At 37.6% G+C, this 12,702-nt stretch overlaps 1 protein-coding gene and 1 pseudogene across 2 annotated transcripts in view; one reads left to right on the top strand and one right to left on the bottom strand.

Moving 5' to 3' along the window:
* The window catches only part of ADAMTSL1 (ADAMTS like 1), an 877,850-nt gene that overhangs the window by 612,641 nt on the left and 252,507 nt on the right, over nucleotides 1-12,702 (top strand). The gene's annotated exons all lie outside the window — the stretch shown is intronic.
* Nucleotides 11,843-12,112, bottom strand: LOC115276218 (annotated as a pseudogene).

The following is a 12,702-nucleotide window of genomic DNA, read 5'->3' as shown; positions in this document are numbered from 1 at the left end:
CCTGCTAGGGATTTACCCAAGGGATACAGAAGTGCTGATGCATAGGGGCACATGTACCCCAATGCTCATAGCGGCACTTTCTACAATAGCCAAAACATGGAAAGAGTCTAAATGTCCATCAACTGATGAACGGATCAAGAAGATGTGGTATATATATGCAATGGAGTACTACATGGCAATGAGGAAGAATGACATATGGCCATTTGTAGCAAAGTGGATGGACCTTGAGGGTGTCATGCTAAGCGAAATAAGTCAGGCAGAGAAGGATAGATACCATAGGTTTGCATTCATAGGTCTAACAGGAGAGACCTGGCAGGGGACCATGGGAAGAGGAAGGGGGAAAGAGAGCGGGGGAGAATGAGGGACACAGATCAAGGGAGACTACTGAATACGGAAAATGAACCATGGACTGAAGGGGGAGGGGGAGGGGGAGAGGGGGTGATGGTCATGGTGGGGGGCACTTGTGGGGAGAAGCACTGGGTGTTATATGGAAACCAATTTGACAATAAACTATTAAAAATTTTAAAAAAGAATCTAAAAACAAAAAATAAAAAAAATAAAACAGTGTGCTCTCATGTAAGAAGTAGCTACTTCTTCCTTCCTCCTCTGAATAAACATGCCATTGACTTAAAATTCCTTGGTAACCCTTTTGCACTATTAGTAGGAATACAAATTGGTGTCGCTGCTTTGGAAAACAGTATGGAGGTTCCTCAAAATTTTGAAAATAGAACTACCCCCATGACCCAGCAGTTGTACAATTAGGTATTTACCCAAAGGATACAGGATTGCTGTTTTGAAGGGGCACATGCACCCCAATGTTCATAGCAACACTATCAACTTGAGCCAAAGTATGGAAAGAGCCCAAATGTCCATTGATTGATGAATGGATAAAGAAGATTTGGTGTATATATACATACATATATATATGTATGTATATATACACACACAATGGAATATTATTCAATGATCAAAATGAATGAAGTCTTGTCATTTGCAATAACATGGATGGAACTAGAGTGTATTATACTAAGTGAAATAAGTCAGAGAAAGACAAATATCATATGATTTCATTCATATGTGGAATTTAAGATACAAAGCAGATGAACATAAGGGAAGGGAAGGAAAAATGGTATAAAAACAGAGAGGAAGACAAACCATGAGAGACTTAAATACAGAGAACAAACTGAGATTTGCCTGAGGGGTGTTGGGTAGGGGGGTGGGGTAAATGGGCAAGGGGCGTTAAGGAGGACACTTGCTGGGATGAGCAATGGGTGCTACATGTAAGTGATGAATTACTAAATCCTATTCCTGAAATCATTACACTGTATGTTAACTCACTTGGATTTAAATTTTTTAAAAAGTTCTCTGGTTTATTAGGCCAGCCTATTGGCCTATTACACCTATTAGGTGTAATAGGAATGAAGTATTACAAAGAGGTTGGAGCCCCAAGTTTGCCATTTTCTATACAGGTGACAAAGGAAATCACCTAGGTTTGTCATCTGTGCAGTCAGTTTATGTAAGACTTTGTGAGCTCAGCAAAACATCAGTCAGTATATGGCCCATAGTCATGGCTTCCTGAGAATCATGATTCTATCCCCTTCACAAGTTATTTATTGTTGTTTCCTCTTGACATCAGATTTGTCAAGTGAGAAACATACTTTTCCACAGTCTACAATTTCTTAGTATAATTATCCTTCAGAATAATTGTGGCTGGCAATATTTATTTTCAACCTTCCTTTGGACTTTTATGCAACACTAACCACAAAATAGGAGGTTTCATGAACTTCAGCTGGGAAGACCACACCTTGCTGAGGCAGACAAAGGAAATCCATGTGTCCTTAGTCTTGACACCTTTATTAGAAATACTTTGAAAGCCAAGGTTAGAAATCATCCGAGAACAACTCAATGCCCACACATTCTGGGCAGCACTGTATTCATAAAAACTATCATGCTGATACTAACAAATATTTTAATCTATTCTTTGATAAATATCCCAGTAAGTAACCTCTTATAAAATGCCTGCATTTATAGAAAATAGTTTAACTTTAATAAAAGTGGAACTTTAATATAGAAAATGGCATGAAGACTAGGTCAAAACCATGCACAGAATCCAACTGATATGGCAGCACTTAAAAACCTTCAAGTCAATGGTTAAATCATGTTTTTCTAGCAATATGGTATTTGGTAGGCCCAGTCTTGCAGAATTGGGGGACATTTCTATTTTGGATTCACATAGATGTATTGATAAGGACATATTGCATATTTTTAAAAAATAAACCAATTATCCAAAATTTATATGACTTATACATAATACATACAGAAGAAATGTTACTTGATTTAGTATTTGTCAAATTATGATTGTTGCATAAGCCATGAAAATTGCCCCTCTTTTTTACCCATGGTCCACCAGGAAACAATAAGGTGAGGATGCTGAAACAGGTAATTAGGTATCTTAATAGAAGTTAGAAGAGCATATAGATAAGCTTTCTGTGCTCTTTAGGTGGTTCTAGAAAACTGACTAAAAACTGATTATACCACTTACAAAAACTTGAATCTTAAAATATTTCTAAATTTAAATGTGAACTTTTAGGCAAATGCTAAGTATTAAATTTGGTCAGATTTGAAATTTATAGTTTCAGCTGATTTTAAACTAGGACTATTATAGGAAAGAATAATAGTTCATTTTTATGAATATGAGTGGGTGGCTAATGTAATTTACTTGATCTTTCTCAATGGGAAAAATGTATGCAGTCATTTCTTCTTATCTCAGGGCCTTTGAGCGAGTTTGGTTTTGTCTAAAATGAAAGGGCACTTTATTTTTGCCACAGTCAATATTGTAGTGATTCAGCAAAATACAACAAATTATCATGAACTCCCAAGCCTAGACAGAGTTTAAAAGGGTGGACAAGTAGAGAACCATCAGTCTTCTTCCCACTCAATCCAGTCCTCACATCCAGAGGCTAACCTAACATCAGGTTTAGGAATATGGGGCCCATTAAAAATCAGCAAGTCCATGCTTCTATTAGGACTTTGTGACTGCTAGTTGATTGGTTTATTGCTGATTCTGATTGGGAAACAATGTTTTTAATATAATTTATTGTCACATTGTCTTCCATATAACACCCAGTGCTTATCCCAAGCGCTCGCCTCAATGCCCATCACCCACTTTTCCCTCTCCCCCACTCCCCATCAACCCTGTTCGTTCTCTGTATTTAAGAGACTCTATGGTTTGTCTCCCTCCCTCTCTGTTTGTAAACTATTCTTTTACCCTTCCCTTCCACCATGGTCTTCTGTTAATTTTCTCAAGATCCACATATGAGTGAAAACATATGGTATCTGTCTTTCTCTGACTGACTTATTTCACTTAGCATAACACCCTCCAATTCCATCCATGTTCCTGCAAATGGCTTGATTTCATTATTTCTCATTGCCAAGTAATATTCCATTGTATATATAAACTGCATCTTCTTGATCCATTCATCAGTTGATGGACATTTAGGCTCTTTCCATAATTTGGCTATTGTTGAAAGCGCTGCTATAAACATTGGGGTACATGTGCCCCTGTGCTGATGAATAGGGAAACAATTCTAATTCCAAGTTTCAAGCAGGCTACTTTTCCTTTAAAAACATTTTTAACTAATTTGTTTTGGCTTGCACATTCATATTCAAAATTTGTTCCCCATCAACACAAATAGATTTTGAATATTTCTTAGACCAATTGGACTTTCTGACTACTCACTTTCTTTCATTAAATTCAGCTGTCATATTAACACATATATTAACACATTTCTATGGGTGCAGGCTCCCATGGAGAAAACAGGACCCCAAACTCATGTTCCAGGCTCTGAAAATATATTTTGCCCCAGACTTCAGGTTTTAGAAGACTGAGTTTGAGAAATCTCTTCTGTATTGACAAATATGCTTAGTGATTATTCTTTTCTTAAACATATTTGAAAGTGGTCTTGAATTAACTAGGTTAGTGATCTAGAAGTAGAGCTAAGGAAGGATATTTTAAGAATGGATCAAGAAGATGTGGTTTATCTATACAATGGAATACTACATAGTAATGAGAAAGAATGAAATCTGGCCATTTGTAGCAATGTGGATGGAATTTGAGGGTACTATGCTAAGTGAAATAAGTCAAGCAGAGAAAGGTAGGCACTATATGTTTTCACTCATACATGGAACAGGAGAAACTTAACAGAGGACCATGGGGGAAGGGGAGGGGGGAAATAGTTAAGGAGAGGGAGAGAGGCAAACCATAAGAGACTCTTAAAAACTAAGAACAAACTGAAGATTGATAGGGGGTTGGGGGAAGAGGGGAAAATAGGTGATGGGCATAAAGGAGGGCACTGGTGATGAGCACTGGGTGTTATATGGAAACCGACTTGCCATTAAACTATAATAACAATTTAAAAAAGAATCCTAAGCATTCTTCTCTCATTTTAGTGGGCTGCAGAAGATATTATTTGCTATTCCAACAGAAATCCCAGAGAAGCTTTTTACATTTCTAATAGAATCCTCAAAAAGTCCCAGTTATCATTTCCCAAAGAGGCAGTCAAGCTTGCTACCATTTCACTGTCCACTTTTGCAAGGTAGAAAGAAGTTAAATTTTTTTTTTCTTCGATGAAGCTCCATCCTCTTTGCCCTCTAAAACAGAGTCTATTTCTTCCACAGGATTAGGGTTGTGATCTTACTTTATATTTGCTGTTGTCAAATCCAGAGGAACTAAAATGGATCTGAGCTTTTACAAACTTGACCCTGTACCTAGAGCTGTGAGACAACCAGTCTACAAGTGCTCAGATCACAATGCCACCCTTTACAACCTCAGACACATTTTCACATATTGGAGCAAAATAGCTCACCTTTACAATGACCACATAACCCCCCCCCCACCAAGGTAATCAGCACAAATGGCCCAATAACTATGGAAACTATAAAACAGAAGATTTGAGAGTAGAATTATCCCAGAAATTCCAGGATATATGGTCAGAGTTGTTATGTGGTAGGCCCTGCAGTAAATCTTTTCCTGTAAGCTATCATGTGAAATCTTTACAAGTATATAAAGTATCCTCTTATAAGTCATGAGAGAACTGAATCTCATACTGAAAGTTGTGATATGGTCAAGAAAAGGTAATAATCATCACATCCAGGTTGAGTTGTTTGTTTCTCCCATGATGTCATGCTGCTTCTCTCATGGGTTAGGGCTATACAGCACATAGGTTCTTGATATAAGTAATGATATCCCAGGGTAAGAAATGAACAAGGGAGTCAATGTATGGATAAAAGAGTGAGATGGGGCACTATGGTCCTGTTGGTCTTAAGTATAAAATTTCTAGGTGGGGAGCAAATACTTTAGACAATTATAAGACTCATGGTAGAGCTGAGGATCATGTCATGGCTCTATTTGTTCCCCAAAAGAATAAACTAATCAAAACCATCAATTTTCTTTATTAAAAGAAGTTTACTATCCCATCCAAATATTTTGTGATATGACTGGTTCCTTTGAGAATAATCTTAGACTCACAACTGTTAGTTTTTCTTTTCTTTTTTTTTTTTCACGCATGCAAAGGCCTTTGCTACAGGTTTAGGCTCGCCGGGGCCTAAACTCGGGCTCACAGACTTTACAGGTGTGGTGGATCCATGCTGAGAGCAAGCAAGCCCCGAACAAAGGTGGGGTAGGGCTTTTATAAGTTTGGGAAGGGGGAGTTACAGGAAATGGTGACATAGGTACAGTGATCCAATTATTATTACACAATATTATTGACAGCAGGTTTATCCAATTACAACATTTAGAGTGTTAACCAATCACAGAGTAGACCCAGGACCCAGGACCCTCACATAGGGTGTAACTAGCCATATGTTATGCCCAGATTTTAATATCGCCCCCAAAAACCAGAGACCGCCAGGGAGGCTGAAGCAAACTTTTAGTTTTTCAAGCTGATCTGAAACTTTTCTGCCTTGTTCAAGTATTATAGCCATATGGGACAGAAGTTTGGAGGCCTTTCACAGATGATATATTCATATAAACTCTTATATAAGCTCTCTTTTGATCAATTTTATCAGGTTTTACCCCAGGACAGAAATGTTAATGGAGAATCCAAGAAAGGAAAAGGAAATATCAACTGAGGACACTTATGACTGACTTTGAATCAGAATACTAATAGCACCACCCAGAAGCTTCCAATTAGAATAAGGTCATATGTTTTGGGAAGTAACTGGGAATTGATTTGAGATCCAAGGAATGGTGGAAGCCCTCCTGGTTGGAGATCTCAGATACCTGGATGGTTATAGGATGAGAAGTATTTTGGGATACAGATATGTCCCTCTTAACCTTTCCTTTTTTTTTTTTTCACCTCTACCCTTGTCACACTCACACTGGCAGCATACTACTGCTTTTTGAATAGTGACTTCAGATAACATACCTAAACATGTAAAGGAGAGCATTATTATTATATGCTTACTTATGGCCACATCTGGAATTTTGAACTCTTTAGATGTAAATTTTCACAGAATTTTCCAGAGCTATGTGTACGAGTGAGTTCTAACCATCATAGCAGAATGGCTACTTTGTGGTGACTAACTGAACAGACACATTCCAGTAAGATCCACATTTGTACCAGAGCAGAAGACCAGCTGCTATCTTTACTTCTTAACAAAGGCCTCTTGTGTTTGAACAAAAACTATGTATTATATGCCCAGCAGCAGAAGGGAGTCTGAGAAGTGATGTCAAAGTATACCATGATGTCACCACAATTCACAAAGAATTACAGTTAATGCCATGTGAAGTGAGGCCAAATTCAACACTTTCCCTCTTGGGTACTTCACAGTCTAAGAGACAGAAGCAAGGCCGGAGGTCACGCCTTTGTATAATTTTGTTTCACATTCTCCAGACACCCTAATTTTGGAAGTAGGGGAGGGAAGAAGACAGCCTGTTAAAGAAAAGTTCGCTGACCATGTGCTGAGAATGAATTCTAGTCAATGCCTATACTAGGATAATTCTTATAATTTCAACTGAAGAATCCTAGACAAATTTAACTAAAAACAATATGCAAAAAATCTATATGTTTTTAGCAATAAACTTAGACAAGAATTTGACCAGATCCTGAAATAAATAAGAAAGGAGAAAAATAAATTAGATTGGGAGCATGTAAAAAATATAATAAATGTTGGAAATAAGATTTAGACGTTCTCTAAATTATCCAGCCATTAAGTAGATTATCCAGCCATTAAGTAGATTAAATTCTTGATCTCAAGAAAGGCAGTGCTGGAAAAACTCTTAAAAATATTTGCAATCTAATAAATTCACTGCTCCTTCTATCAGCTGTCTCATACATGTAACATTGACATCTTCTTCCATTTGCTTAATAATATAAAGAGTTAAACACCAAAGAATCAGTGGCAATCCCCCAACATCTTTAAAACTGCAAGCATAAGGAAGCTAATAAGGAGTACAGGAAAATATCTTTAGCTCAAATGGTAGAGAAGATAGGAATAGGACCCTTAAAAAACAGCACCTGGTCACATCTTATTGCAGTTAGTCCTCCTTTAGACTTTAACCACAGAGGTGGTTGAGGTCCCTATCCTTTGATGAGAGTGGAGATGGGTAGGTTGGAGGTAGAGAAGGATTATGGCTCTGATCCAGCCAGACAACCAGCCAAAGGGCTAGAGGCCACACAGAGTAATGGGAGGAGTCAGGCCTAGGACTTTCCAAGCTAAAGTCCCTTTGGAAGAACCAAAAATCAGGTGCTCAGGAGATCAAGTACAAAGTGAGCTTCCTAGCCCAGAGTTGGTGTCAAAGCTAGGATGTGCAGCCTAGAGCACTGTGCCTAGTGGAAAAAGAGGGAAGAGGGAGACTCACTTGAAAATAATAAGCATTTATAGCTTAAGGCAATTTTGGAGTAGTAGGTAAAGGACTTGAAACACACTAGGCAAAGTGACAAGCAGAAATTAAAGTGGAGATTATAGTGCTATAAAATGATTCATCCATTGAAATCTTTTTCTTTTTTGACAGAGAGCTCTTTTTTTTTGATATTTGGAATGAGTGGCAGAGAGTTCAAGTAGTAGAAGCTATTATTATGCTCTAGGGTTGGATAAGGAGGAAAATTCTTTGAAACATAATGTATCTCTCTCCATTCTGGCCTTGCCTATATACAGAATTCTTCATTCATTCAACAAATTTCTATTCATTTGTTTGTTTTATTATTAGACACTGGAACCTTGTGGTATTATATTCTAGTAGGAGATAGAAAATAAATAATAAACCTAATAAGTAAATTAGATTATAAAAGAAGTGTCATAGAATTAAAAAATAGAACAGTGTGGAATTTGGGTTTGAGATGTAGCTTTAAATAGTCTGATCAAAGTAGGACTAATTAAGAAGATGAAAGTTACTAGCAAGGCTTAAAGGAGGCTGTAGAGGTGTCTATGAAAGAATATTCCACTGGTGCTTCCGTGGCTCAGTTGGTTGAGCGTCCAGCTCTTGATTTTGGCTCAGGTCATGATCCCAGGTTCATGGGCTCAAGTCCTGCATGGGGCTCTGCCCTGAGTGTGGAGCCTACTTAAGATTCTCTCTCTCCCCCTTTTCCCCTTTCCCCTACTTATTGTCTCTCTCTCTCTCTCTCTCTCTTTCTCTCTCTCTCTAATTAAAATAAAAGAAAAAAAAAGAAAAAGAATGTTCCATCAAGAGGTGCTATCCTAAGACAAGAAAGTACTATTTTTTTAATATTTTTTAAAGTTTTTAATTTATTTTTTATAGTTTATTGTCAGGTTGGTTTCCATATAACATCCAGTGCTCATTCCAACAAGTGCCCTCTTCCACGCCTATCACCCATCTCCCCACTCCCATCAACCTTCAATTTGTTCTCAGTATTTAAGAGTCTCTTTTAGTTTGCCTCCCTCCCTCTCCTTAACTATTTTTCCCCTTCCCCTCTCCCATGGTTCTCTGTTAAGTTTCTCCTATTCCATGTATGAGTGAAAACATGATATCTATCCTTCTTTGCCTGACTTATTTCACTTAGCATAACACCCTCGAGTTCCATCCACATTGCTACAAATGGTCAGATTTTATTCTTTCTCATTGTCATGTAGTATTTCATTGTATATATAAACCATATCTTTTTTATCTATTCATCAGTTGATGGACATTTAGGCTCTTTCCATGATTTGGCTATTGTTGAAAGTGCTGCTATGAACATTGGGCTACATATGCCCCTATGCATCAGCACTTCTGTATCCCTTGTGTAAATTCCTAGCAGTGCTACTGCTGGGTCATAGGGGAGTTCTATTGTTAACTTGTTCTATTGAACTATTTTTGAAGAACAGCAAGAAGAGTGAGTCAGAGGGAGTTGAGGTCACAGAGGTAACTCAGATGATAGAGGACCTTGTGGGCCATTGTAAGGACTCTGGTAAATTCAAGAGGAAATTGGGTGGACCTACCACTGATTGGTAAACTCAGGGGAGAGACTGTCATGTATTGGGAAGTTCCCTTTGGCAAACCTTTGTCTGGAGGAAATGGAATTAACACTTCACATAGTTTTTCCCCCACACTGTGATGTATTAGAGCATAGGACAGCAACACCTCATCCATTTGGCCTATTAACCTGTAGGTATTCACCAGTATTTCCCTGTGACATGTGTGTGTAGCTGTTGGGAAAAAAAAAAACTAATTTCTTTTTAAATCAATTCAATTACCCCCTCAAAAAAGAAATCCTGCCCATTGAAAACATATTTTCAAAGCTACTGGATGCAAAAATCCCACTTTTTCTTGTACTTAGAGTGTAGGCTGATGTTGCTTTTGGCAATAAGCTGTTGCTGACAGAAACATGTTCACTCTCATTCTTCCCATCTCTTCATTGCCCTTCTAACCCCCGAGAGGAATATGGCACATCATGGAATAGAGGAATCACTCACTGATGACATAATGCTATTCAGCTTGGATTTCAACTCTGGCAACACCAATTCCCAGTAATATGACCTTGGACAAGTTGTAATACCTTTCTGAGTCTCAATTTTATTTTTGTAAAATAGACATAATTTTAAGTCATTTTCAAGGATATTATAAGAATTAAATAATGTTAACTAGATTTATTGTGTGATCATTTTGCAATATATATAAATATTGAATCTTGTTTTATATCTGAAACTGATATTATATATCAATTATATCTCAGTTTTTAAAAAATAATTGAGAAGATATATATGACAAATGTTTGGCAAACACTAGTTTACTCTCTTGTCTAGGTGGATTTCCCTTCTTTCTGTACCTCCATACTCCTATATCCCTTAGTCATAGAGATCTTACTCCCTTTCTGTTCTCACCTATTTTGAGCAAATTATCTGATTAAATCCATTCACCCTAGATTGGGACCATGCCTACTACTTCTGTGTATTCCCCACAACACCATAACAGCCAGCCGAATGCCTATACTCAGTTGGTTTGGTTTAATTTAAGTATAATCAACAACTTCATGCATTACTCCTCCCAAGGGTATTTGAACAACAAACAAAGGACTCAACCAGTGGTTCCCAACTTTGTAACACAAAGGTGTTCTTTATTATTTTTTTCCTATGGGCCTTGTGTTTTGGAAGTTTCCATCTACTCAAAACACTGCATGTATTAAGTAATAATTTGTTTTCCCATTTTATGACTTAAACACGTGAGTAGAAGTAAAAAAATAAATGTAGTAAAGATCTGGATTTAGCTTATTTGTGTAATGAGATGGTTGGGGGTTGGGGGACCTTATATGGTTTTACTGCAGGTAAATCTTTTTCCATTAGGCTTTGAAAATACTAAACATAGCTCATGGACCACTATTAGCACCTTTGTGAATGGTCAGGGATTTTGTTTTCTCATACTGGGGAGGTGTGAAGCACAAGCATAGATGGGGAGTGTGCCTTCCCATTTACTTCTCATATGTGTTTCCAAGTCACATAGTACACATAAAGCCTCCTATGCAGCCCTGTGCATAATTTCTGCTCTGGTGACAGTGGTCTTGATAAGAATAGTCAACTTTGTTACCACTATTCACCATTGTCCTAATAAATATTATATAATGTGTCTCTTCATGGTTCGTAGACATCCTACTATAACCTGTAATCAGGAATCCCAAGTTGGAATTTTGGTTTTGTTAGTTACATCTGTGTTACCTTGGAGAACTTGATTATAATACTCAGTATTATAATCTGTGCTTGAAGTCATTCAAATCTTCAGAGATTATTAATTGTTTTCTAAGCCAAACAGTATCCAGCTTTATTGAAGATATTTTTCATAAACAATCATGGTATTTCAGGCAGGACCTGGGCACGCAGTCATTAACAGAATACAACAACTTTCAAACTCCATTTTTCAATGGACAACCAAAATCAGAAAGCCACTATAAAACCCAATGAAGTCTTCATTTGACTCTCTGAACAGGGAAAGTTTAGAGTGAGGATTAACATTTTATGTTTAGCATATTGTTTAATAACTTTTCACAAGCTGACTCTGACTTTCAGGAAATAAAAATGGCAGAATTATCAATCTGAAAATCCACAAGCTAAAGAAGAAAGAGGCAGAAAAGGACATAAAAATGACTTTTAGTTTTTCCATACCACAAAACATCTGTGCCAAGATGCCTAATGGGTGTCAATATCAAAGAATGTCTCCTCCTGGGTACCAAGAGGAGGTTTCTCAAAACTAGAAGGGACAGGTTATTCCCCCATATCAATCTAGCTTCCGGGATATTCTACTAGTGATGTATGCCCTTCACCCAAAACAACAATGAAGTGTTCTGTGTGCTAACAACATAGATTAAAGTAAAAGTACAATAAAATTCTGCATTTTTATAAAAATGCACGCACTTCACTTGACATTTCCAGCACCTTCAGCTTTCCGGGCCTGATCTGTTTGGCCATCTCTGTTTTCTGCAAGGTTATTTCTATCCCTGCCAACATCAGCTTTCCCCATTTCCCTTTTGGGTACATTTTCTCCCTTCTTTACAAGGGCCTTTTAGCCTTGGGCTCTGGCTTTGGAGGAGTAGATTTAGTAGATAACCTTAGATTTTCTCTGGAACTCATCCTTTCCCTTGGCTTTATCTCCTTTAGCATCCCCTTCAGCCTAGTCCTTGACCATGGTAGCAACAGCAGCAGGATATAGGCATTGGACATGGGGATGCAGCAGCAGACGGGCTTTGAGGGATCTGGGAGTCCCTCCTCTTCTTCTTCACACTCTTCTCTCAATATTGAACTTAGTTGGCTTTTTTACCTTCTTCACCTTATAAACTAAGCTCATCTTACCTGGTCAGCCTACCTAAAGTGGTCATTACTGTACTATACTGTAACTAATTATTTATTTATTTTTAGTCTCCCCCTCAAAAACGTGAGCTCTATGAGGGTGTGGTCTTTGCTTCTCTGGATTCTGGCATGTTTTTCCTATTTGTTATTAATAAATATTTGTTGAATTCTTGAGTTACTTAAAAAAAAAGAAGGTTATTTTTAAGAGGAAGATTATCTGTGTTGAACCATTTAAAAGATAGTCAGCTAGTTCATTTCTCTGGCTCTGGAATAGTAAATTGGTGTAGTCTCCTCCAATGATAGCCATAGTCTATTGGATTTGGCTTTCAGGAGTACAATGTCACTGAAGATCTGGGGTCACATAAGATCTCAGTGGCAAAGAGTGCTACAGTTGATTAGCAGCATCTGTCATGGGTCGTGGCAGGAAAA

The sequence above is a fragment of the Suricata suricatta genome, chromosome 13 (genome assembly GCF_006229205.1).
Source record: "Suricata suricatta isolate VVHF042 chromosome 13, meerkat_22Aug2017_6uvM2_HiC, whole genome shotgun sequence".
Lineage (NCBI taxonomy): Eukaryota > Metazoa > Chordata > Mammalia > Carnivora > Herpestidae > Suricata > Suricata suricatta.
The sequence above is the reverse complement of the archived record's forward strand: the minus strand, read 5'-3'. Positions and strand labels throughout refer to the sequence as shown.